Source organism: Rana temporaria, chromosome 4 (genome assembly GCF_905171775.1).
Source record: "Rana temporaria chromosome 4, aRanTem1.1, whole genome shotgun sequence".
Lineage (NCBI taxonomy): Eukaryota > Metazoa > Chordata > Amphibia > Anura > Ranidae > Rana > Rana temporaria.
Genome location: NC_053492.1, coordinates 320,131,842 through 320,140,940, shown reverse-complemented (window position 1 = coordinate 320,140,940; position 9,099 = coordinate 320,131,842). Strand labels below are relative to the sequence as shown.

Sequence of the window (9,099 nt, the reverse complement as noted above, 5' to 3'; positions counted from 1 at the left end):
AGGGGAAACTGGAGCAGTTCATCCCAGCCAGCCGGAGGCAGCGCCGGATGGAGGAACTGCAGGCAGGCATTGTCAGCCGGTTGGAGCAGGCAACTCCCCGGCCTCCAGTTGTCCCCCCTCATCTCACCCAGCAGGTGGCTGCACCCAGCAGCAGCCGAGCAGGGGACCTAATGGATGAGATGAGGATGTTCTTCCAATCGGAGCGACCCAGTACCAGCACCAGCAGCAGCAGTCACCACCAGCGGCTGGCCCACATGGTGGCAGATTACATGGCGTCTGTCGGTGCTTCTGAGAGTATGAATACCGACGACCCCATGGAGTACTGGGTTGCCAGATTGGACACCTGCCGCGAGCTCGCTCAGTATGCGCTGGAGTTATTGTCTTGCCCCCCCTCCAGCGTACTATCTGAGCGGACATTCAGCGCGGCAGGTGGGGTGGTCACGGACAAGAGGACCCGTCTGTCCACAGACTCCGTGGACAGACTCACATTCATAAAGATGAATGAGTCCTGGATCGGCGGTGACTTTCTGGCACCCGCCGTCGGTTCAGGGCGCTGAAGGGTCCCTTGTCATGCATTCCCTGATCTATTTACAGTGCTGAAAATAATTATTTGAACACCTGAGAAAATCAATGTTAATATTTTGTACAGTAGGCTTTGTTTGCAATTACAGCGGTCAAACCTTTCTTGTAGTTTTTCACCAGCTTTGCACACACTGGAGGAGGGATTTTGGCCCACTCCTCCACACAGATCTTCTCTACATCAGTCAGGTTTCTGGGCTATCGCTGAGAAACACAGAGTTTGAGCTCCCTCCAAAGATTCTCTATTGGGTTTGGGTCTGGAGACTGGCTAGGCCACGCCAGAACCTTGATATGCTCCTTACAGAGCCACTCCTTGGTTATCCTGGCTGTGTGCTTTGGGTCATTGTCATGTTGGAAGACCCAGCCTCGACCCATCTTCAAAGCTCTAACTGAGGGAAGGAGGTAGTTGCCCAAAATCTCGCAATACATGGCCCCGGTCATCCTCTCCTTAATACAGTGCAGTCACCCTGTCCCATGTGCAGAAAAACACCCCCAAAGCATGATGCTACCACCCCCATGCTTCACAGTAGGGATGGCGTTCTTGGCATGGTACTCATCATTCTTCTTCCTCCGAACACGGTTAGTGGAATTATGATCAAAAAGTTATATTATGGTCTCATCTGACCACATGACTTTCTCCCATGACTCCTCTGGATCAGTCAAGACAACTATGTCAGAAGTTATTTCCCACTCTATACTCCTATTACCACTGCTGTTCATCATGGCACCTCCTGGCCAAGTGATTTGACTCTGTATCTACTACTACTACTACTGCTGCTCAGTCAATACACCTATGTCAGAAGTTATTTGCCACTCTATACTCCTATTGCCGCTGCTGTTCATCATGGCACGTCCTGCCCAAGTGATTTCACACTGTATTGTCAATGTCTACTACTACTACTACTACTACTACTACTACTGCTGCTCAGTCAAAACACCTATGTCAGAAGTTATTTCCCACTCTATACTACTATTACAATGCTGTTCATCATGGCACCTCCTGCCCAAGTGATTTGACACTGTATTGTTAATGTCTACTACTACTACTACTACTGCTGCTCAGTCAATACACCTATGTCACAAGTTATTTCCCACTCTATACTCCTATTACCACTGCTGTTCATCATGGCACCTCCTGGCCAATTGATTTGACTCTGTATCTACTACTACTACTACTACTACTGCTGGTGCTCAGTCAAGACACCTATGTCAGAAGTTATTTCCCACTCTATACTACTATTACAATGCTGTTCATCATGGCACCTCCTGCCCAAGTGATTTGACACTGTATTGTCAATGTCTACTACTACTACTACTACTACTGCTGCTCAGTCAAAACACCTATGTCAGAAGTTATTTCCCACTCTATACTCCTATTACCACTGCTGTTCATCATGGCACCTCCTGGCCAATTGATTTGACTCTGTATCTACTACTACTACTACTACTGCTGGTGCTCAGTCAAGACACCTATGTCAGAAGTTATTTCCCACTCTATACTACTATTACAATGCTGTTCATCATGGCACCTCCTGCCCAAGTGATTTGACACTGTATTGTCAATGTCTACTACTACTACTACTACTGCTGCTCAGTCAAAACACCTATGTCAGAAGTTATTTCCCACTCTATACTCCTATTACCACTGCTGTTCATCATGGCACCTCCTGGCCAATTGATTTGACTCTGTATCTACTACTACTACTACTACTACTGCTGCTGCTCATTCAATACACCTATGTCAGAGGTTATTTGCCACTCTATACTCCTATTACCACTGCTGTTCATCATGGCACCTCCTGGCCAATTGATTTGACTCTGTATCTACTACTACTACTACTACTACTACTACTGCTGCTCAGTCAATACACCTATGTCAGAGGTTATTTGCCACTCTATACAACTATTACAATGCTGTTCATCATGGCACCTCCTGCCCAAGTGATTTGACTCTGTATCTACTACTACTACTACTACTGCTGCTGCTCAGTCAATACACCTATGTCAGAGGTTATTTGCCACTCTATACTCCTATTACCACTGCTGTTCATCATGGCACCTCCTGGCCAAGTGATTTGACTCTGTATCTACTACTACTACTACTACTACTACTGCTGCTGCTCAGTCAATACACCTATGTCAGAAGTTATTTACCACTCTATACTACTATTTTCACTGCTGTTCATCATGGCACCTCCTGCCCAAGTGATTTGACTCTGTATTGTCACTGTCTACTACTACTACTACTACTGCTGCTCAGTCAAGACACCTATGTCACAAGTTAATTGCCACTCTATACTACTATTACCACTGCTGCTGCTGCTGTTCATGGCACCTCTTTCCCGAGTGATTTGACACTATATTGTCTACTGTTACTAATACTGCTGCTGCTCACGACACCTATGTCACAAGTTATTTGACACTATTGACTACTATGGTCACTACTGATGCTGTAAAGTCCTGCCCACGTGTTTAGATGCTATCTAGTAATATTACCAATACTCCTTGTAAATGATGCCTGTGTGAGAGTTAAGTGGTCTTGCATAGCAAGAGCACTTATTGTTATCTCACATATATATTATTCTTATTATAGCCAACTTTTAAACGGTATCTCCTCCCACAGTTTTTAAACTACATAGACAAGTAATATATCGAAACGTGTGGATTGTTCCAGAATGGTGTGCTATTACTTTGTGGAACGTTTCGCTTAATCGTTCATGAAATATCGTTATTTTTGCGGCGAAATTTTCCCATAGGAGTGAATGGGGAGAGCTAGAGTGTGGAATGTGAAAACCGGAAAAATCAGCACATGATTTGTAAACTGCGACCACTCCCTCATTTTCAAGCCGACCTACACAAATCTTATATCAAAAAGTTCAGCTCTCCCTGCTGCCATCACACGTGTTTACGGCTAAGCGATTGAGCAAACGGTTTTCACAATATGATAATTTGTTTGCAACCAACGACATCCATTATTTCAATGGAAGTCAATGGAGGTCAAAGTTTAGAAAACTAAAATCTGCTGTGGAATTTGTAAACTTCGACTGTGCCTTCAATTTTATTATTTCAGAGACATACTATACATCAAAATGTAGGTCTGGGTCTTGTGATTCGTAAACTATAAAGATATTCACTGTGAGATTTATAGTTTTTAAGATCGAACAATTTGAAGGACAAGTATTCAAAAAACATTCCTCAATTTCTGCTGTGTTTACAGAGAGCCTGCAAACCCAAAAATTGGTTTCCTAGGAAAAGCTGAGGAGTTTAATAACACCTCACAAACAGTTGTGAGATGAGTTGGTTCCTCCCACACAAGGCTGAGGGAACTTTCCTCTGTTAAGCAAGGGTCTCAAACTGGTGGCCCTCCAGCTGTTGTAAAACTACAGTTACCATCATGCCTCTGCCTGTGGGAGTCATGCTGGTAACTGTCATTCTTGCAATGCCTCATTGGACTTGTAGTTTTGCAACAGCTGGAGGGCCGCCAGTTTGAGATGCCTGGTAGAGTGTGTTTGCATATGTTTTACATTGGTTTCCTAGGAGACGCTGAGGTAAAATCCTTCATACACACATCTGTGAGGGCTTTCTATAGCTCCTCCCACACACTGTGAGGGGATATGGCTAAGTTTTTTTTTGACTCTGCGTAACTTCTGCATGCTCTGCATATAGCAACCATGCATAGCAACCAGTCCATAGCAACCGGTCCATAGCAACCAGTCCCTAGCAACCAGTCCCTAGCAACCAGTCCATAGCAACTGTCCATAGCAACCCTCCATAGCAACCACTCCATAGCAACCCTCCATAGCAACCACTCCATAGCAACCCTCCATATGAAACCTCCATAGCAACCCTCCATAGCAACCACTCCATAGCAACCGTCTATAGCAACCAGTCCATAGCCATCAGTCCATAGCAACCCTCCATAGCAACCAGTTTTTGATGGGGCTAATAGCTTGGTGCAGTTTTGATTAGGGGTGTTGAAAATAATCGTTGAATCGATGCATCGCGATTATACCCTGGACGGTTCTGCATCGATTCGGTATTGGTCAATAATCGATTAATAATGACGTCATTGCGGCCCCTCCCCCAAACACAGCAATGTCTTTGCTGGAAAGATATGCCGCCGATCGGCTGGCTGCGCCTGGCGCTGTCCCCTCCTCAACTCACACAGTGTAGCCTCAGCCTGAGCCTCGTTGCTGCCCCCACCCACAATCTCCCCTCCTCTGTGATTTGGAGCTCTGAGTCTGACTGGACAGTGACACTGGACATCTCCCCGATGGGCGGTGCCGAGCCGCACGAGGAGCTGAGAGACAGAGGCATACAGATCATGACTGCATGGAGCTGTTGTAACATCCGTGCGATGAGCCATAAATTTGGCTTCTGCAAACTACAAACGAGCTGAGAGGAGGGGGGGATGGAAGTGCTCAGGAGGTGAGAGATAAGCCTGTCATGCTTGATATATGGGTGAGTGTAGAGAGGTGGCAGCATCCCCCCCCCCTTCCTGCTGCAGCTATCCTCTGTGTGTGTGTACTGTTTGTGCAGCCCCCAATGTGTAAGGCAAACTCTTTTACTGTCTAATTTCTTGCTGTGATTTCCCTATCATCTCTCCCCTCTGGAACCATCTACTGATCTGCAAGCAGTATATTTCTTGCTGATTGGAATGTCTCCCTTTTTTTATTTGTGCAGTGATGTTGACCTGTTTACTATGCAAGTTGCTGCCAAAAGACTCAATGGCTTTGTTAAAGTGATACTAAAGTGTATTATTTTCTTCTTTAAAATTAAAATAAAAATAAAAATCATACTTACCTACTGATCTTCTGTATAATTTCCGCAGTCTCTGACCATTTCCTGTAGCATGTCCGCAGTCTCTGATCATCTTGTGTAGCATGCACGCAGTCTCTTATCTCGTGTAGCATGTCCCCAGTCTCTGACCATCTCCTGTAGCATGCACGCAGTCTCTTATCTCGTGTAGCATGTCCCCAGTCTCTGACCATCTCCTGTACTATGTCCGCAGTCTCTGACCATCTCCTGTACTATGTCTGCAGTCTCTGACCATCCCCTGTACTATGTCTGCAGTCTCTGACCATCTCTTGTACTATGTCTGCAGTCTCTGACCATCTCCTGTACTATGTCTGCAGTCTCTGACCATCTCCTGTACTATGTCTGCAGTCTCTGATAATCTCCTTTAGTATTTTGGGGGGAGAGCCATGCGCACTTGCGCTGCAATCGTGATGCATCGTGATGCATCGCGGAATCGAATCGAATCGAATCGTGGACTTGATAATCGTAATCGCATCGAATCGTGAGACGGGTGAAGATGCGCAGCACTAGTTTTGATGGTGCAGTTTTGATGGGCTAGTTTTGGATGGAGCAGTTTTTGATGGGGCAATGGACCGAACTGGATCCACACACGGTTGGATCACATTTACATCTCCAGGGGCACCGTCTCCAGTCAGTAGTATTGGTGGAGGCAAGACCACGCAGCACAATTTACCCTGAAATTGTATCTTTTCTAGTTACATTACATTTTAATACTACTGCTGCTGCCTCCATGCTGAGTAATGCTTCATGACCTCTCTGGCACAGCGGATCCACCAACAGCCTCCGCTACAAGCTACCAGACCGGATCGTAACAGCAAGTGTAACTAAAACAATGAACTTTATGTTAAACCCTGGTTTGCGGCCTTTATACTGCAACCATTAGCCTGTCTGCAAGAGCAAATCTGCACTCTCTCTCTCTTTCTTGCTCTCTCTCTCTATATCTATATATATCTATTGTTGCTTTTGTTATGTTCATTTTTCAACAGTTTAGTTTGTGTTCATCGTGACTGTGTCTGTGTACTTTAGTTTGTCCTAGGTTTGTGTTAAATAAAATAATAGTATAAAATGATTTTGCTTATTATGAAGTTAGATGTGTTGATGTTGATGTGTTAGATGTGAAGTTAGATGTCTTGAAAAACCTAAAAATCTATCTCAAAAAGAAAGGAAACATTTCCAAAAAATAACACTTTTTATTACAAAAAAAATCAAACAGAATGGCTCATGCGCTTCTGCAATTTTTCCAACTCTATCATCTCTGTCATTTGTTGCTCCTCCAGCTGTTCATTTTGCTTGACTAGATAGATGATTTTTCTCTGGTTACCAAGAATTAATTGTTGCTATTTTATTATAGCTGCTTGTCGCAGCATAATCTCTTTTACAGCTGTTAGGATATAAGAAAAAACAATTTGATTACAAAGACCGTTAACAAATACATAAAATATTTTTTTTGCTTATTAATCAATCATTATCATGTCTATACACTTGTTGTGTGTCTAGCACATACCGGGAGTGCAGAATTATTAGGCAAATTAGTAATTGGACCACATCATGCTCTTTATGCATGTTGTCTTACTCCAAGCTGTATAGGCTCGAAAGCCTACTACCAATTAGGCATATTAGGTAATGTACATCTCTGTAATGAGAAGGTGTGTGGTCTAATGACATCAACACTCTATATGTGTGCATAATTATTAGTCTACTTCCTTTCCTTTGGCTAAATGGGCCAAAAGAAGGACTTGACAGACTTTGAAAAGTCCAAAATAGAGAGATATCTAGCAGAGGGATGCAGCACTCTTAAAATTGCAAATCTTCTGAAGCGTGATCATTGAAAAATCAAGCGTTTCATTCAAAATAGTCAACAGGGTCAAAAGAAGCGTGTGGAAAAAACAAGGCGCAAAATAACTGACCATGAACTGAGAAAAGTCAAGCGTGCAGCTGCCAAGATGCCACTTGCCACCAGATTGGCCATATTTCAGAGCTGCAACATCACTGGGGTGCCCAAAAGCACAAGGTGTGCAATACCCAGAGACATGGCCAAGGTAAGAAAGGCTGAAAGACGACGACCACTGAACAAGACACACAAGCTGCAACGTCAAGACTGTGCCAATAAATATCTCCAGAATGATTTTTCTAAGGTTTTATGGACTGCTGAAATGAGAGTGAGTCTTGATGGGCCAGGTGGAAGAGCCCGTGGCTGGATTGGTAAAGGGCAGAGAGCTCCAGTCCGACTCAGACGCCATCAAGGTGGTGGTGGAGTACTGGTTTGGGCTGGTATCATCAAAGATGAGCTTGTGGGGCCTTTTCGGATTGAGGATGGAGTCAAGCTCAACTCCTAGTCCTACTGCCAGATTCTGGAAGACACCTTCTTCAAGCAGTGGTACAGGAAGAAGTCTGCATCCTTCAAGAAAAACATGATTTTCATGCAGGACAATGCTCCATCACACGTGTCCAAGTACTCCACAGCGTGGCTGGCAAGAAAGGGTATTAAAGAAAAAAAACTAATGACATGGCCTCCTTGTTCACCTGATCTGAACCCCATTGAGAACCTGTGGTCCATCATCAAATGTGAGATTTACAAGGAGGGAAAACAGTACACCTCTCTGAACAGTGTCTGGGAGGCTGCGGTTGCTGCTGCACGCAATGTTGATGGTGAACAGATCAAAACACTGACAGAATCCATGGATGTCAGGCTTTTGAGTGTCCTTGCAAAGAAAGGTGGCTATATTGGTCACTGATTTGTTTTTGTTTTGTTTTTGAATGTCAGAAATGTATATTTGTGAATGTTGAGATGTTATATTGGTTTCACTGTTAAAAATAAATAATTGAAATGGGTATATATATTTTTTTTGTTAAGTTGCCTAATAATTCTGCATAGTAATAGTAGTCACCTGCACACACAGATATCCCCCTAAAATAGCTAACACTAAAAACAAAATAAAAACTACTTCCAAAAATATTCAGCTTTGATATTAATGAGTTTTTGGGGTTCATTGAGAACATGGTTGTTGTTCAATAATAAAATGAATCCTCAAAAATACAACTTGCCTAATAATTCTGCACTACCTGTATACTTCTATCATAAATACCATATTATGGTTCTGCAATCTGACGGGTGCGCTTTATATGTTGTCCATTTTTATATCTACATTTTATTGTTGAAATGTTATTAATCATTGTGCACACATTTACCTTCCTGAGCGAGGCTCATCACAACGGGCTCTTCCTGGACCTCGACCTCTCCAGCAACCGTGATATCCTCTTCCTCACCAGTAGTTTGTTGGGGGGGGGATGCTCCTCAACAGGAGCTGTGGGTGGCGAGTTGGAGGGCCCTGGCTGCTCCTCCTCATCCCTCTCCTCCTCTGCCGCATCCTCCTCTGCCGCATCCTCCTCTGCCGCATCCTCCTCCTCATCGGCCTGGCGCCTTCTGCGCTTGGCGCGCACAGCTGGTAGCAGAGCTCCTATAATAACACAATGTTCATATATTATAAAAATGTTTTCTAATGACGTATGCAAATTCTGTGTACTCTGCTGTATTGTATATGAATACAAATTAATTTATATAGACAGTTAACCAATGTTGGACAATGTTATATTAAAGGGTCTTGTGGGCACTACAGGGGACTGAGCGTGAGCTGGGCTGCCACCATGGTAAAATGAGCTGTTTTTGTCTCCTTTGTTTTGTTCAGACGATCTCATGTTAAA

At 43.9% G+C, this 9,099-nt stretch overlaps 1 long non-coding RNA gene across 1 annotated transcript; it reads right to left on the bottom strand.

Annotated features, from left to right (window-relative positions):
• Positions 1–6,742: 6,742 nt before the first annotated feature.
• Positions 6,743–8,713, bottom strand: LOC120935407. Its single transcript, XR_005748463.1, has 2 exons — positions 8,587–8,713; positions 6,743–6,778 (listed from the first exon to the last, which is right to left on the bottom strand). It is a non-coding gene; the product is annotated as an uncharacterized LOC120935407 (long non-coding RNA).
• Positions 8,714–9,099: the final 386 nt, after the last annotated feature.